General features: G+C 42.9%; 1 long non-coding RNA gene across 1 annotated transcript in view; it reads left to right on the top strand.

Moving 5' to 3' along the window:
- The first annotated feature begins 1,826 nt into the window (after positions 1 to 1,826).
- The window catches only part of LOC132674277 (uncharacterized), an 82,430-nt gene continuing 67,114 nt past the window's right edge, over positions 1,827 to 17,142 (top strand). Inside the window, exon 1 of the long non-coding RNA XR_013556423.2 lies at positions 1,827 to 2,324. This is a non-coding gene — a long non-coding RNA (uncharacterized LOC132674277). The remainder of the gene's footprint in view (positions 2,325 to 17,142) is intronic.

Genomic DNA, 17,142 nt, shown 5'->3' on the forward strand with positions numbered 1-17,142 from the left:
TATAGGAGGATGGTAATTTACTTTATATGACCTTCAATTGATTATTCTGTGGCTGCTACACAAATATCACAGGAGCTATTGATCGTAAAACCTACCAAATAGATCTCTAATAGCTTTTACTGGGCAAAAATAATTACGCTTGCACTGTGGTCAAACACACATAAACCAATGTGGAGGTATTAATGTATGCTATTATTACCCATCTGTCTGCGAGGTATGGAGAAGCCCCTTCATGGGAACACACTATGTCTAAGCCCATGAAAGCTTAATATCCAAGCCAACAATTACAGCCAGTTACACTGAAAAATTGATTACTGTAACTAAAAGCTAGGGCTGGAAAACAGAGGCTGCAGCTTGCTTAATAAAAGTAAAATCATAACAAGAGAAATCCTAATTGAGGAGCTCCTACTGCCGTGGCTACACGGATGCAGAAATTGAATTTCCCTGTGGTGCTGGCAGCAGAGTAACTTTTCAGAGTCAAGAGCTTTCTATCCAGCCCAGATCAAGATCAATGATCAACGCCCGTAAAAGGTCAGGGTGTCTAATCAAAGAACAGATCATCTATCTCTCAAGGAAAAGTGTACAACATAATCCAGAAATGCAGCACGGCTGGCCACGGAGAGCGAGAAAAACGCAGGGAAAGAGAAATTCCAGTTCCACTTTGGTGAACAAGAAGAATGCTCTGCTCATACTAAGTGTGGAGCCGGACTTAGGAAGGCAATCTGAGGTCGCTCAGGTGGGCCTGAAGCCGACCAACCAAACTGGAGCGCAAGGAGGAACTTTCCCCAAGTTCAGGGAAAAAATGTTTTCAGCTTCGAAGTTCCCCCCCGGCAAGCAAAAAGCGCATCCCCTCGCTCTCCACCCTGCCCCAGGCCAGGATTTTAAATAATAATGAAAACATAAATGCAATAATAATAATAATAACAAACCCCGCTATCAAGGTGTTAAAATGAGGGGTGGCAAATTTCTAACACCTGGAATACACAGACCAGAAGGCTAATAAGAGTAAGTGATGCAAGGCCAAAAAAAGGAGACTCGGTCAACTCAGTGTGGACTGTGTGTGTTTGAGTGGGGAGGGGCGGAGGGGGGGGCAGTTGTATCCCACGAAACAGGCCAGGGTAATAGCCCATGAATCCTATCCACGGATCCCATGAAACAGAACAGTATTGGAATGTGCAGCTGGAGGGCTGCGCATTCCAATGACAAGGAAGGTTTTTCTAAAGTACTTCTGTTCAGACCACGCCCCAGGCCAGTAGAACCAGAATGCTGCTCTAGGCGGTGGGAATTAATTAAACACAGAACAAAAACCAAAATAAAAACAAAACAAAACATAAAAAGCCCCAAAGCCCCACAAATCCAGGTGAGTCTCATGCCAAGCCAGGTTTGAGAACCACCAACCCTGAGGATCAGAGACCCTTCTTCGCCAGACAGATGAGAAACCTGGAACTTCACAGGCGCACCCCTCCTCCGGCAGCAGTATGGCTCACGTGTTTGTTTCTCTTCCTTTTTGGCATTATCAGTCCCAGTTGTTAAGGGCAGGAAAGCTGGAGTCACTGATCTCTCTTTCATGATTTATGATTCAGAAGGAAGCCACGGGTGGAGGGGTTGGGGGTGATGCTTACTGCTGTGGTGGCTGTTATTTATTTTTATTTTCATTTTGTAGATACACGCTTTTCCGGAAAACCTTGAAGCCCCTGGTAGGGCTGACCGCCGCTCCCCGCCCCCCAAGGCCTTGCCTGGATGTAACTGACATGTACATAGATACACTCTTGGACCGTGAGGGGGTTGGGGTGGGGATGCTGCTTGTCCTCAGTTGTTCTCAAATTACTGGATAAAGTGCATGTGTTGGATCCTTCGCACCAGAAGGAATAATGGAGTCCGGTTATAAAATCCATACCACGTTAGCAGAACTCGTGGTGGCTGCCTTCTCAGAAGATCCAAGGAACTTAGCCCCGTCCTTTAAGGCAAGGTGATTGCACTAAGATTAGCTCTGCTCCTTTCTTTTTTTTTTTTTTTTTTTTGAATTGTTACAAGCTTTTTTTTTTTTTTTTTTTTTTTTTTGAAACGGCCCTTGAGATCCAGGTTAGGTTCTTGCTTGGAGTAGTTTGTGTAGCCGGTGCACATCAGTTACTAACTAGCACTGTGTTCATGCGGTGCACTTCGGTCTGGGGGCGGCTTGCCGCCTGAAGTCCGCCCGGGGCCATGCTGAATTCAGCCTTGGGCTTGCAAACTCCACCACGGGTCCGTGCTCTCAAAGGCACAGACCGGAGGCAACGAAGTGTTATCACTCCAATGTGTTTCTCCCTTAGTGGTCCCTTCCAAAGGTAAGCGTTCTCACTCTTCCACTCGTTTAGAGACGAAACCCAGTGAGGGCCCGTGTGTCCGCACGCACGGAGGGCAGGCCAATCCAAGGCAGGCGTGTGCAGTCGGGGAGAACGCGTCCCCTCCGCGTTCCTGCAGGCCCCCCGCCCCCTCCCGCCCTGGGCGCCAGCGGCGGGGCCAGGCGCGCGCGCCGTCGCCGTGGGCCGAACGTACCTGCCGGGTTCCGGCCTCGGAGAACGCGGAGGGGTGGGGGTGGGGGGGGGCCGCAAGGGCAAGGCCAGCCGGCGAAGCGCGGCGAGGGGAGCGGCGGGCCGTCCCGCAGGTGCGCCCCACCTGCCGCCCGATTGGCCGCGGCGGCGGCGCCCGGCGGGAGGAGGGCGGATGATGGATGGCCTGTCCGCCGGCCCGGGTCCGAGCAGCCGGGGGCTGGCGAGTGTAAACACGAGCGCGCTCCGCGGCTCCGGGCCCTGGGCGGAGAGAGCGAGAGGCCGGCACAAAAGGACCCGGCTCGGAATGTTTAGATTTTGAAGATTAGTTTCTATTATATCGCTGTGGGGGAAAGGAAGACGCACTCCGGGCAAGCGGAGGGCGCAGAGCCTCGCCTCGTTTAGGGCCGATGTTTGACAAATCGTGTCGCCATCGGAGCAATCCCTGAGCCTCCCCAACAGTTTTCAAGTCCTGTTGGTCATTTGTGTGAATGATGCCCTATCGGTTATCTGAGGGGGGAAAAAAAAATGAAATCAGAGCCGAACAGTTGCATTCTCTTATCTCAGGCAACAGTAAAATCATGGAACATAGATTTCAAGAAACAAAACAAAACAGAAAAAAAATGGGGAGGCGGGGAGACAATGCACTTTAGAGGGTCTGTTCCGGATAAAAATATAAGACAATTGGATATCAGATGCTAAAAAAAAAAAAAACCCGCTTGAGCTCAAAGAGAATATAAAATACGAGAATGTATTCTAGAGATAATTTTGCACTCTAGAATGTGTAAAATTTTCATAATTTGTCTAGCTTTTCCGTCCTTAAAAGTCATGAGCACTTTGAATATGTTTTGTTTATCCTTGCAAAAAGATGACAGCACATTGTGTCAGGCTATGGGATTTAAGAAGTGTCCTTTTAAAAACTCATTAGGTTGAGAGGAGGGATTGAAGCAGACGGAGGGATAACAGGAAAAAATATGTCACGAACCACCATGGAAATGGAGCTGGTCGAGAGAGCTATTGTATCCTCCAGACTCCTCTTTGGCAACAGAAGGACAGGTCCATTCACTTAGCATTTCCTCCCGTACAACCGCAGCACTCTAGCTAATGCCATCTCCTGTCAAGAAGTCAGTCGGTCCTGCCCATGAGCTGATTCTTTACCTCTAGCAAAGCAGTTGAGAGAAAGCAATGGGATTTTATTTTATTTTTTTTTAATATGGGAATGTTATTCAATTTCATTGTGCTTTAGAATAGCCACCATCCCTACTGGCCTAGCAACTACAACCATTAAGAAAATAGAAGCCATGTAGGGGCGCCTGGGTGGCTCAGTCGGTTGAGCGTCCGACTTCGCTCGGGTCACGATCTCACAGTCCGTGAGTTCGAGCCCCGCATCAGGCTCTGTGCTGGCAGCTCAGAGCCTGGAGCCTGCTTCCGATTCTGTGTCTCCCTCTCTCTCTGGCCCTCCCCCCGTTCATGCTCTGTCTCTCTCTGTCTCAAAAATAAATAAAAATGTTTAAAAAAAAAAAAAGAAAATAGAAGCCATGTTGAAAATAGCAATAAGTGAAATTGAATCCTGTCACAGAGGTGTGTTTTATCTCATTGTGGTTGAAGATGAGTCAGGGGGAGAAAGAACCTTGGTCCATGCATTTCCCTGTTAAATGCTGTATTTTCACAGGGTAAGGGTTGAAAAATTTAAGAAACTTAATAATCCCATCACACTAGCACGGACTGCATATCTGCCCCCCCCCCCCCAAGAAAACAGCACACATAAATTAAATTCATTTGTGTTTCTTTCTAGAATTGCTTTTATGTAGGCTTAAATACTTAAAGAAGAACTCATTTGAATCCTGTGGGTTTTTTTTTTCCATATGTTATGTGAAAAGTACTTGTTAATATTAGTAGAAAATAACCATATTAAAAAGTTTTAAGAAGAGCATAATATTTCCTTGAATGTACATATCACTTGATTAACCATTTCCTCGTTGTTGGATACTTAGGTCGCTTCTGGCTTTTGGTAAAGTAAATAATACAGTAAGGAACATCTTAAGGCAACATTTCCATGTTTTAAGTTAATGGATTACTTGCAAATAAACTTTTTAAGTGGAGTAAATATAAATAGGCCATGAATGAACACTTTGATACAATTTTACAATAATTTCCCAATTGCTTTACAAAAAAAAAAAAAAAAGAAAAGAGAAAGTAAAAAGTGGTAGCGTTTAACCCTACGCAGAGGAAAATATTGGATCACATGCTTTACAGTATGCACAGTGTTACCAAGAAGACTAATAAAAAACATGTGGCAATGTGGTGGGTATGATTATTTCTTTGGTTTTTACTTTGATTATTAATGAAGTTACACTTCTGTTCTCTTCCAAACATTGATTTTACTCCCCCCTCTTAAATTTTTAGCTCCCCGTTTATTTAATTACTAAGATACCTCTAGTCAGCATATTAAAATAAAATCTAGCATTTTTACAAATCACCCTTTCGTGGTGCTCATTTTGCCCTAGGGTGGTACCCCCTGGTCAAAATAATCCTAGCAAGAAATGCCTGACAAAACCGGGCTAAGGGGCAGTTTGGGATGATCTACTGAATTTAGGTTACCAGCAGGCTTCCGCTTTCCCTCCGTTGTGACACCTAAAATGATATTATCATCTGTGAAATTACCCCAGGAACTTAAGGTACTTTATGGCGAATCGTATTCTCTCATTAGGAAACTCAGAATCGTGGATCCCTGCACTAGCTTTCGTTCCCGTCTGAAAATGTGTGTTCTTTCCTTAAGCTGTGATGCGGTCGTTTAAAAATGCCTTCGTGCGTCTCGGCACCTTGGCAAGTGCACCAGTGCCCAGTAAATAAAGTGGCAGCCCGTGTCCCTTTTAGCAAAAGCTATATATCTGTTCAGACTTGTAATTTGCTCCGTTTATATCCTTTGCCCTTGAACTCTGGTTATTAACGCAATGTTTCTCCAAATGATGCCATATAACTCTGCTCTGAGCACATTCACGGTGACACCACGCAAACATTCCAAGGGCCAGGGCCAGCTGAGGAAGGAAAGAAATGATGGCTGAATTGTGGGAGTTTCAGTGCGTTCCTCACAATGGAGCGGCTGTAAAACTATCGCTGTTAATATTCAAATCGGTGACAAGGCCAGCGCCAGACTTTTGCTAATATTCTGAGGTCTGATCGCAAAGCAATTTGGCGAAGTAGCTTTGATTAAAAAAGGAACAGCCAGCGCCCTTCTCCCAAGAAATGAACTGAAAGCCCATCAAAGCATTTGAGACAGGTGTCCTAATTATACACCTTCGAGAAATTATTTGTGGGGAGTCTGGGGGTGTGGGTGGCCATCGTTGCTCAGTTAGAAATAGCAGATTGGGTAGGCAGTGGAGCTACTGACCGGATCCCTTTGTGTGAACTGTAATGAAAGACCCCGATTTTTGTTGCTGTTGTCGTTTGTGGTATGTAAGTAGCTTGCCTCCTGTATCTTGTAGAAGAGAATTGGGCACGGACTGCGCCTAATAATTGTTTTCATTTTAAAATAAAAAATGTACTAATTAATATTGCGTGAAATTTTGGGGCGGGAGTAGGGCCAGGCTCCCTCTACGATTGCTGGGAAGGGAATGCACTGATTAACCAAATTAATAATTTAGGTGTGATCACAGAGACTGTGCGAAACCTACTTTGGAAAGGAAATTGTTCTCCCACGTTTCAGAAAAGGACATTTGCGGAGAAGTCCCTTTTCTTTTAAAATGAGGAAGTCTTCCATTTAGAATAATGTGCGGAAGAAACAGCCTGTCCAGGTTAGCCTCTTTTGAAGTGTGGTATTTGTGTCAAAATAATGGTTTTAGGAAGTTTATTTTCCCAAAGCTCTTTATTTTCACAGGCCTTGGTAGATTCACGCTGAAATGACCTCACAAGAAAAAGTCTCTTTATTGGGGGTGGGGGCGGCATTTTACCCTTCAGCAAATTGTTCATAGAAATGAGATTTAATTAGTACACCTCCAAAAATTCTTGGCTGTGCATAATGCAGTTCATGCAAAAAATGTTGATGGGAATGAGAACATAATATACCATCAAATATCAAATTTTATGCTGGAAAATAAGCTTCCACGAAGCCTCTGGGCACAGGTCTTAGTACTCAGTGTGCGCCTTTCGAAAAGACACTTCTTACCCCTCCCATTGACCACGTATTAGCGCACAAAACAGGACTTGAGTACATTTACATGTGTAAATATACACGTGTGAATATCGTCGATAAAAATAAATAAGCCATAGCTTCCCAGGAACACCAAACATACTTGTAAAAGATCATTTTCCCCCATTGCAGTATTATTTCTGGAGGCAAAAGAATTCTCGATTCCAAGTAAGCTATGTTAAGAATACCCTGGAAAGAAGGCTTTGCATGACTATGGAGGGGTCCATTTTCTTATTACTCTCTCTAATCAAAGGTACCTCAATGAAAGGAGGTTTTTCACTTTTATTTATTTATTGAATTAATTTGTTTTCCCTTAACGTTTATTTATTATTGACAGACAGAGAGAGACAGAGCAGGAGCATGGGAGGGGCAGAGAGAGGAGAGACAGAATCTGAAACAGGCTCCAGGCTCTGAGCTGTCAGCACAGAGCCGGAGGCGGGGCTCGAACTCACAAACCTCCAGATCATGACCTGAGCGGAAGTGGGTCGCTCAACCAACTGAGCCACCCAGGCGCCTCAGGAGGTTTTTCTCTTTGAAATAAAGAGACCCTTCTAGTGATCCGTATTTTGAGAATATGGTTTGACTGAGGAAGACAAAAATGCAGGTAAGGGAATTTTCATTTTTTTTTTTTTTTTTTTCGGAGAAGTGTAGAATCTCATGAGTGGACGAGCAGAATCTTGAGACAGACGCCAGACACCTTAGCTACATCACTTATTCCTGAATCCCCGTGGGAGGAATACCTGATGAACGTTGTCTAGTTATTGAATTAAGTGCACAAATACATGCGGCTGAATGTGTATTGTTGCACATCATAGGATTGAAACCTAATGAAGTCACGGGCTTCATGACACGAAGTGATTTTAATGCAAGTAGATCCTGTGGATGGCTTCTTGATCCTCAAACTTCACGATGTTTTGTTTTGTGTATTGAATTCGGGAAGTTACGATTCCATTGCGCTAGTAAAACCAAGTTTAGGGACGCCTGGCTGGCTCCGTCGTGGAGCATGCAACTGTTGATCGTGGCACTGTGAGTTCGAGCCCCACGTTGGGGGTGGAGTTTACTTCCGAAACAATTAAAAAATAAATAAATAAAACCACGATTGAAGAACCTGGCTCCTACGCTTTTCTTCCATTGTCTGGGCTCACTGATTGCTAAAATGCCCATGCGAACTAAAACCATGTACGATGTTAGAAATTTTAGTCGCAAAGGGAAGTTGTATTATGTGGTGCAAAGCATGCGTTTCATTTTTGATGGAATGAGAGCATAGCTTATTAAAAATTCTGAATGGCTTGAACTTTGACTGGTTGTCCACAGACTAAACTTTGGATTTTCTACTTTGTCCTCTTAAATAAAATACATTCATCTATAATGCAGATTCTGTGTGGGAAGGTTACACCAATCACAGTTTCAAACATTAAATTCTGGAAGGTGACGAATATTCACCCTTGACTCTGCCCTTCTTCCCATTTCCCTTTTCCTAAAAGCAAATGTTTCCAACAGGTCTATTGAAGTCTATGAGAATTCACTTCCCTATCCGTAAGTAACATGTCTGTACGGTTACTTTTTAAAAATTTCTTCCTTCTTTTCTTTTTCCTTCTTAGTATTAGTATTATTTTAGTTTGGAAAATTCTCTATTGACTTTCCCTAAAGAAGGTCAAGACTTGTGTCTATCCCTAATACCCATGCCCTCGTTTGCTTACTAGTTACGTTAGAATTTTTAAATTAATATTCAGTGTGCATTATCACCCTAAATGCTATCGAGGGCCACGCTAGGGAGTAAACGTTTCTTGTTTTGCACAATTTCTCTTTCCCCTAGTGTTAATAATTACTTTTTTGTTTTTGGATTTTTTTGTATGTTCTTTCACTTCACTTCCTAGTGATTGCCACTTGTGACATCACCAAATCCTCTCTCAATCTCTGACACTTCTCTTGAGAGATCATATACTTCAGTTACTGTACTACGGCTTTCTTTAAAAATAAATCTTTCCAGGGGACACCTGGCTACCTCAGTGGTGATGTATGTGACTCTTGATCTCGGGATGGTGAGTTTGATCCCCACGTTGGGCGTGGAGCCTACTTAAAAAACTACATAAAGCTGGGGCGCCTGGGTGGCTCAGTCGGTTAAGCGTCCGACTTCAGCTCAGGTCACGATCTCGCGGTCCGTGAGTTCGAGCCCCGCGTCGGGCTCTGGGCTGATGGCTCAGAGCCTGGAGCCTGCTTCCGATTCTGTGTCTCCCTCTCTCTCTGCCCCTCCCCCGTTCATGCTCTGTCTCTCTCTGTCTCAAAAATAAATGTTAAAAAAAAAAATTATAAAAAAACCCCCCAAAAAACTACATAAAGCTAAAAACAATCTTTCCAGGGGTGCCCGGGGGGCTCAGTCTGTTAAGTGTCCAACTTCCGCTCCGGTCATGATCTTGCAGTTGGTAAGTTCGAGCCCCGTGTCGGGCTCTGTGCTCCCAGCCCAGAGCCTGGAGCCTGCTTCGGATTCTGAGTCTCCCACTCCTACTCACTGCCCCTCTCCTACTCACACACTCTCTCTCTTTCTTAAAAATAAACATTAAAGGGGCACCTGGGTGGCTCGGTCGGTTAAGCGTCCGACTTCGGCTCAGGTCATGATCTGACTCAGAGTCAGGTCTGACTCTTGATTTTGGCTCAGGTCATGGTCTCATGGTTCTGAGAGCAAGCCCCAAGGTCAAGATTCTCTCTCTCTCCCTCCCTCTCCCTCTGCCTCTCTCTCACTTGCTGTCTCTCTCCCTCCCTCTCGGGAAACAAAAAATAAGTTAAGAAAAAAGAAAACATTTTCCTTTTGATGTTTATACATATCTGTATGCAAAAGCCTTTTTAAAAATACACAAACAGATGATAATGGGGTTAGCGTCATCTATTAACATGGAAAAGAGCGTCTTCACTCTGACAAGAAGAGCTCAATTATTTTATTTGCAGTTATAAAGTACTTTACAGTTTTTGAACTTTCCGGGTAAGAAATACTAAAGTACCATCATGTATAAGTTTCCACCTTTCCGGAAGGTGGTAACGATGCATACCGCATGTCCCCATGTTTCCGTGAGAGTATTCTTAAGATTAGCAAAATGTTATTTTGCAGGGACGTATCGTTAATTATTTAAGCAATTGATTATTCTGGAAGTTAGTGAAGAATGCGGACTATGGAGTGAAATGGGCAGAATGTACCCTGCAGACCTGAGTTCCGCGTTGGCCAGCAAAGTGAAAGGTACCCCCCATTAAAGAAGATTAATTTCTATTATGATATTATTGAAGGTTGCAAATTGAAATAGGACAGATAGATTATCGAAGGCTTACACTCAACGATGTAAGATTTAATTAAAGTAAGCTATTCCAAATTCTACGTGCCGATGCAAATGCTAATAAACTGCTAGATCTTAAAACACGGTTCCATAAAACCTTAAAGTCAAATCTGCTAGGCATCATCAAAATATTGAGACCACTCTTCTGAATACGTGATCGTCCGCATCGTGTTTGAACAGACATTCTACCTTTACGGTGATTTATTGAATCAACCTCAATGAATTCTAATTAGCAAGAAAACTGGTATATATCTAGGAATGCTTGGTAATATCCACGCTTTCAAGAATTATACACAGTGAAGTAAAAAGCAGAGTGGATATACAATAAGATTTAAAAAATATCACCAAGTTTAATATCATTCTCATAAGCTTGGCAAGTCTAGTGCAATATATTTCCGTCCTGTGAAGGTCAATATAGAATGACAGATTGAAATACTCTACGTGACTTGCAAAAGTCATTTTTGGGCAAGCTGTTTTCCAAGACCCAAATTAAATTAAGGCGTACCTTGCTTGAGACGTTTTTTATTTTAACTGGATTGTGGCCTCGCTTTCAGAGGATATCGCTTTTTATCCCTGGTTGTCAAATAGATACTACCGTTGTGAAAATGAGCTTGATAGCATGTGGCAAATACCGATTACGCGCCGGCCCCGTTTCTGGAAGAAATGATTTTTTTTTTTTTTTTTTTTTTTTTTTATCATTGGAAATAAAATGCCAAGAGTTTTTCCTCATTATTTGCCACTTCTTCCTGAGGCTGTGATTGGAATTGATAGAGGGAGTACATCCTAGCGTTTAGGAACGCAAGATTTGAGGCAGGCACAGTTGGGTTCAAATCCCGTGTCTGCCACTCACTAGAAAGCCACTTAACCTATCTGGGGTAACTGGCTGCTTCACATGTGAGGTGGGGGTAAAAACTGGTGTTCGTCAGAATTCAATAGGGCACGTAGCACAGCGCCTGGTTCAGAGGGAGCACGTCCATCAGTGAGGAGGAGTCCGCGTTGCCGACGTCGATGTTGTCGATGATCCTGCCGTTGGTCCCACATCTGCAAATTTATTCTCTTTTGTTTTTATTGCTTACTTGCCTGTTAACTGGTATTGTGATTTTAGTGCTCCTGGCTTTGTATACTAGTAATGTTAGGGATGAAGATCCTAGATGACATGACGTAGTTTTTAATCACGTCGAACGTTTCCTGCGCCGGAGGGTCTATGGTTTTGCTCATTCTAGGGCCACGTCTCCAAATCTCACCTCCAAGAGCGCTCTCTGGATGAATCTGATTTAGAGAGAAGTCCTTACCTTTTGCCCTTGTTTTCTTCTCTTGCTTCCCTTGTCCTTTATAGGGTTTGTCATCCTTGCTGCCCATGAGAAGCCAATTAGACCCAGGGTACAGATCTGTGTGGCCACCGTGGCCCCTTAGGGCAGTGTCCCTGGTACTGTTACTCTAAGAGTCCTTGTCGTGTGCCCTGTCGTGGCAGGAGTCATAATGAGATCGATGCACTGAATCAGATCGATCAGCCTGCCTATTTCAGCCACACTTCTGGAGGCTGGATCAATGCTGATTAAGCACAAAGCAAAGGGAAATTTTGGCCACATTTTATTAAACACTGTTTTTTTTTTTTTTTTTTTTTTTTTACTTTATCATTTTTCAGAATAAAGGAATGGTTCCTCAGCAATCTCCCAAAGCGACCGGTGGGGTTTCTTGTTTTTAAGATTGCCTTAAGTGCCACCTTGAACTGGTGGACTTGTATTTATCTATTTGGTGTTTTAATCCAGTTACCGTTGGCTGAAACAGGGAACAAAAATACATTCATCACTCAGCATAACCCGTAAAAGGCCTAGAAGAAATGTACATCTTTTTTTCCCCTCTTTTTAAATTTACTTTTTGTTATTTATTTTTGAATGCAGTGAAATGCTTTTTTTTTTTTTTTTAATTTTTTTCAATGTTTATTTCTGAGACAGAGAAAGACAGAGCGCGAACGGGGGACGGGCAGAGAGCAAGGGAGACACAGAATCCAAAGCAGGCGCCAGGCTCCGAGCTGTCAGCACAGAGCCCCACACGGGGCTCGAACCCACACACCGCGAGATCATGACCTGAGCCGAAGTCAGTCGCTCAGCTCAACCGACTGAGCCACCCAGGCGCCCCTGTTTGTTTGCTTGTTTAAAATTTATTTTAAATTCCAGTGTCCCATGGCTTTCAGGCGTAGGATACGGTGGGTCAGCAATTCTATACGTCACTCGGTGCTCGTCATGACGCGTGCCCTCCTTAGTCCCCACCCCCGCCAAATGTACCTCTCGATGCATTTGGGGGCACACGCTTTTGTACATAACCTTGGCAGACATCTCAGTAGTTTCCGCAGGCCCCTCCTCCAAGAAGCAAGAAAAAGTTCCTGTAGACCTTCAAACCTTAAAATTCAGATTGCTGAGGGTGTCTTCAGTAATCTGAACACCTCAAGGGGTGGGGGTGGACGGGACTTGGTAGAGCAGGTCACGTGTCCACACAGTGCAGGCCAATCCCTGCACACCGCTGCAGGAACAGCAGGTTGGAAGGGAAGCTGAAGCAGCCCCAGGGCGATGGTGGGGGCGGGCGTCCCCTCTCAAGTTCTAGACAAGATTTCAAAACAATAGTAATAGTGGATAGTAGTTCAATTACTAGAGTATTATTATTATCATTATTTTAACGACTTGGCTTTTTAGAGCAATTTTAGGTCCACGACAAAATTGGGAGGAAGCGACAGAGATTTCCCATTTACCCCCTCCCTGCTTCCACACATACATAGCCTCTCCCATCATCAGCGTCGCTCACCGAGGGGCACATTTTTTATCGTGGGTGAACCTACACTGACGCATCATCATCTCCCAAAGTCCGGAGTTTACCCTCGGGTTTACTCTTGCTGACGTGCATCGTACCGGTTTAGACAAAGTCATGGGAACATATATCCATCATTATGATGCACAGAGTATCTTCCCTGCCCCCAAAATATTTTAAGCTCTGCCTTTTCATCTCATGTGCCCGCTCTCACCCCTGGCAACCACTGCTCTTTTTATCATCTCCGTAGTTTGCCTTCTGCAGAATGTCGTATGCTTGGAATCGTACAGTAAGTAGCCTTTTGACATTGGCTTCTCTCACTGGGTAATGCGCGTTTGAAATTTCCTTCTAGCATTTCATGGCTTGCCACTGGCTGCATGTGCCAGTTGATGTGTCTACTCATGCCCCGATTGCTTCCGGTTTTGGCAATTATGAGTAAATCTTTCCTAAATATCCATGTACGGCATTTTGTGTCGACATATGTTTTTTCTTTTTTTTTTTAATTTTTTTTTTAAGTTTATTTATTTATTTTGAGAAAGACAGAGACAGCACGAGTGGGGGAAGGGCAGAGAGAGAGAGAGGGAGAGAGAGAGAGAGAGAATCTCAGGCAGGCCCCGAGCTGCCAGCGCAGAGCCCGATGTGGGGCTTGAACTCATGAAACCGTGAGATCGTGACTGGAGCTGAAACCAAGAGTTGGATACTTAACCTACGGAGCCACCCAGGAGCCCCTGGACATAGTTTTCAACTCCTTTGGGCACACGCCCAGGAAAATACCTGTTGGATGATACTTACCAGAGCATGCTGAGTTTTGTGAGAAGCCTGCGATTGTCTTCCAAAGGGGCTGTGCCATTTTGCGTTCCCACGAGCAGTGCGAGAGAGTCCTTGATCGCATTCGCTGTCGTTCCTGTGCCAGATGTTGGTCATTCTAACTGGTGTGCATTGGTATCTTATGGGTGTTTTCATTTGCATTTCCCTGATAACATACAACATAGAAAAAAATTTCCTATGCATTTGCCACCTGCATATCTTCTTTGGTGAGATGTCTGGTGATGACCTTGGCCCAGTTTTTAATTGGGTGGTTTGTCTTAGTATTGAGTTTCAAGAGTTCCTGATATATTTTGGGTAATAGTTCTCCATCAGATGTGTCTTTGCAAACATGTTCTCCGAATCCATGGCTGGTCTTCTAATTCTCTTAATATTGCCTTTTGCAGACCAGAATTGTTTTGTAAGTTTGATTAAGTCCGGCTTATCAGTGATTTCTTTCATGGATCTTATGTTTTGTGGTACCTAAAAGGAAGCACAATGTCCAAGGTCATCTAGATTTTCTCCTGTGTTATCTTCTAGGAGTTTTATGGGTTTTTTTAATATTAAATTTATTATTTTTTAAAATAATAAATCCAAATAATAATCCAAATAAATAATAATCCTATAAATAATCCAAATTAGTTAGCATATAGTGCAACAATGATTTCAGGAGTAGATTCCTTAGTGCCCCGTCCCCATTTAGCCCATCCCCCCTCCCGCAACCTCTCCAGTAACCCTCAGTTTGTTCTCCATATTTATGAGTCTCTTCTGCTTTGTCCCCCTCCCTGTTTTTATATTCTTTTTTGTTTCCCTTCCCTTATGTTCATCTGTTTTGTCTCTTAAAGTCCTCATATGAGTGAAGTCATATGATTTTTGTCTTTCTCTGACTAATTTCACTGAGCATAATACCCTCCAGTTCCATCCATGTAGTTGCAAATGGCAAGATTTCATTCTTTTTGATTGCCGAGTAATACTCCATTGTATATATATACCACATTCATCCATCGATGGACATTTGGGCTCTTTCCATACTTTGGCTATTGTTGATAGCGCTGCTATAGACGTGGGGGTGCACGTGTCCCTTCGAAGCGGCACACCTGTATCCCTTGGATAAATGCCGAGTAGTGCGACTGCAGATCGTTGCGTATATGTGTGTGGGTCTATTTCTGGGCTCTCTGTTTTGTTCTAGTGTCTGTCTATTCTTTTGTCAATACCACACTGTCTGGATTACTGTCACTTTATATTAAGTCTTGACATTGGGTAGTGTCAGTCCTCCCACTGTGTTCTTCTCCTTCAATATTGTCTTAGGTATTTTGGATCTTTTGCCGCTCCGTATAAACTTTACAATCATTTGTCAAAATGCACAAAGTAACTTGCTAGGATTTTGATTGGGATTGCGTTGGATCTATAGATCAAGTTCAAAAGAACTCGATATTTTAATGTTTATTTATTTTGAGACAGAGAGAGACAGAGCATGAACGGGGGAGGGTCAGAGAGAGGGAGACGCAGAATCTGAAGCAGGCACCAGGCTCCGCGCTGTCAGCACAGAGACCGAGGCGGGGCTCGAACTCACAGACTGTGAGGTGATGGATGACCTGAGCCGGAGTTGGATGCTTAACTGACTGAGCCACCCAGGCGCCCCAGTAACTCGATATTTGGACAATATTGAGTCTTCCCATCTATGAACGTGGAAAATCTCTTCATTAATATAATTCGTCTTTGATTGTATTCATCAGTTTTGTAGTTTCCTACAAAAACAAATTTTGTGCAGACATATTTTTCTTAACTTATACCTAAGTGTTTAATTTTGGGGGTGCTAATGTAAATGGTGTTGTATTTTTAACTTCAAATTCCAGTTCATTTTGAGTCCATAGGAAAGCACTTGACTTTTGTATGTTAACCTTGTATCCTGCAACCTTGCTGTGGTTACTTATTCGTTCCGGAAGGTTTTGTGTATGTGTGTGTGCGCGTCAGCTCTTTTCAGATTTTCTACATAGATGATGTGGATCTTCAAAAAGATGACACTTTTATGTTTTCCTTCCTAACCTGTATATGTTTATTTCCTTTTTTCATGCCTTATTTAATTAGCAGGGACTTCTGGATTAAGTTGCAAAGAAATGGTGAGTGGGGACAGCCTTGCCTTGTACCTGACAAAGTAGGAAATATTTTGTTCTTCTCACCATTAAGTATGATGTTAGCTGTAGGTTTTACGCAGATAGTCTTTATCCAGTTGAAAAAGTTACCTCTATTTTTAGTTTACTGAGAGGTTTTTATCTTATCATGAATGAGTGTTGGATTTACCAATGGTTTCTTCTACATGTATAAATATGGTTACGTGATGTTTCTTTTTTACTTTGTGATGTGATTCATAGTCTTTATTTAAAAAATTTTTAAGCTATTCCAGTACTTTTTCTTCCCAATGTTACTGAGATAAATTGACATGTAGCATTGTGTAAATTTAAGATGTACAGAGTGATGAGTATTTATATATATAATAGATATGTCTTGTAGATACGTATATCATCGATATGTATCATATATATCATAGGTATATTATCATAGGTGTATATATGATAGATACATATCATAGATGTATATATCACAGGTATGTATAATAATATATATGATATCTAGATCAGATCTAGATCGTATCTAGAGTAGATCTATAGAATATATATCAAAATGATTACCACCATAAGATTAGCTAACACGCCTACTACCTCACACAATTACAAATTTTGTAGTTTTTGCGTGTGATAAGAACAGTTAAGATTACTCTCCTAGGAACTTTCAAGCTTATAAAACGATATCGTTAACTAGAGTCATCATGCTGTACATTTGATGCCCAGAATTTCTTCATCGTATAATTTAGAAGTTTGACGCTTTGCCTACCATCTCCCCATCTTCCTCTCCCTTTTGATTTTCTATTTCTAGGAGTTCGACCTTTTTTTTTTGTCCCCCCAGATTTCATGTATAAGAGAGATTATACAGAATTTGTCTTTCTCTGTTTGAATTATTTCACTTAGCATAATGCCTTCAGGGTCCACCCATGTCATCACAAATGATAAGATTTCCTTCTTCTTAAAATTTTTTTTAATCTTTATTTTTGAGAGAGAGAGAGAGAGAGAGAGAGAGACAGAGCACCAGCGGGGAGAGCAGAGAGAGAGGGAGACACCGAATCCAAAGCAGGCTCCAGGCTCCGAGCTGTCAGCACAGAGCCTGACCCGGGGCTCGAACTCACGAACTGTGAGATCATCCCCGAGCCGAAGTCGGACGCTTAGCCCATTGAGCCACGCAGGCGCCCCCATTTTCTTCTTCTTTATGACTAATAATCTCTCTCTCTCTCTCTCCCTCCCTCTCTCTCTCACTCTATGTGTATGTGTGTACACGTGTACCACATTTTCTTTATCTGTTCATCTTTTAATGGAGACTTAGGTCGTTTCCATGCCTTGATGATTGTGAAATATGCTGCAACGAACCTGAGGACGCAGATATC

This window comes from Panthera onca, chromosome B3 (genome assembly GCF_046562875.1).
Source record: "Panthera onca isolate mPanOnc1 chromosome B3, mPanOnc1 haplotype 2, whole genome shotgun sequence".
In the NCBI taxonomy this organism is placed as follows: Eukaryota; Metazoa; Chordata; class Mammalia; order Carnivora; family Felidae; genus Panthera; species Panthera onca.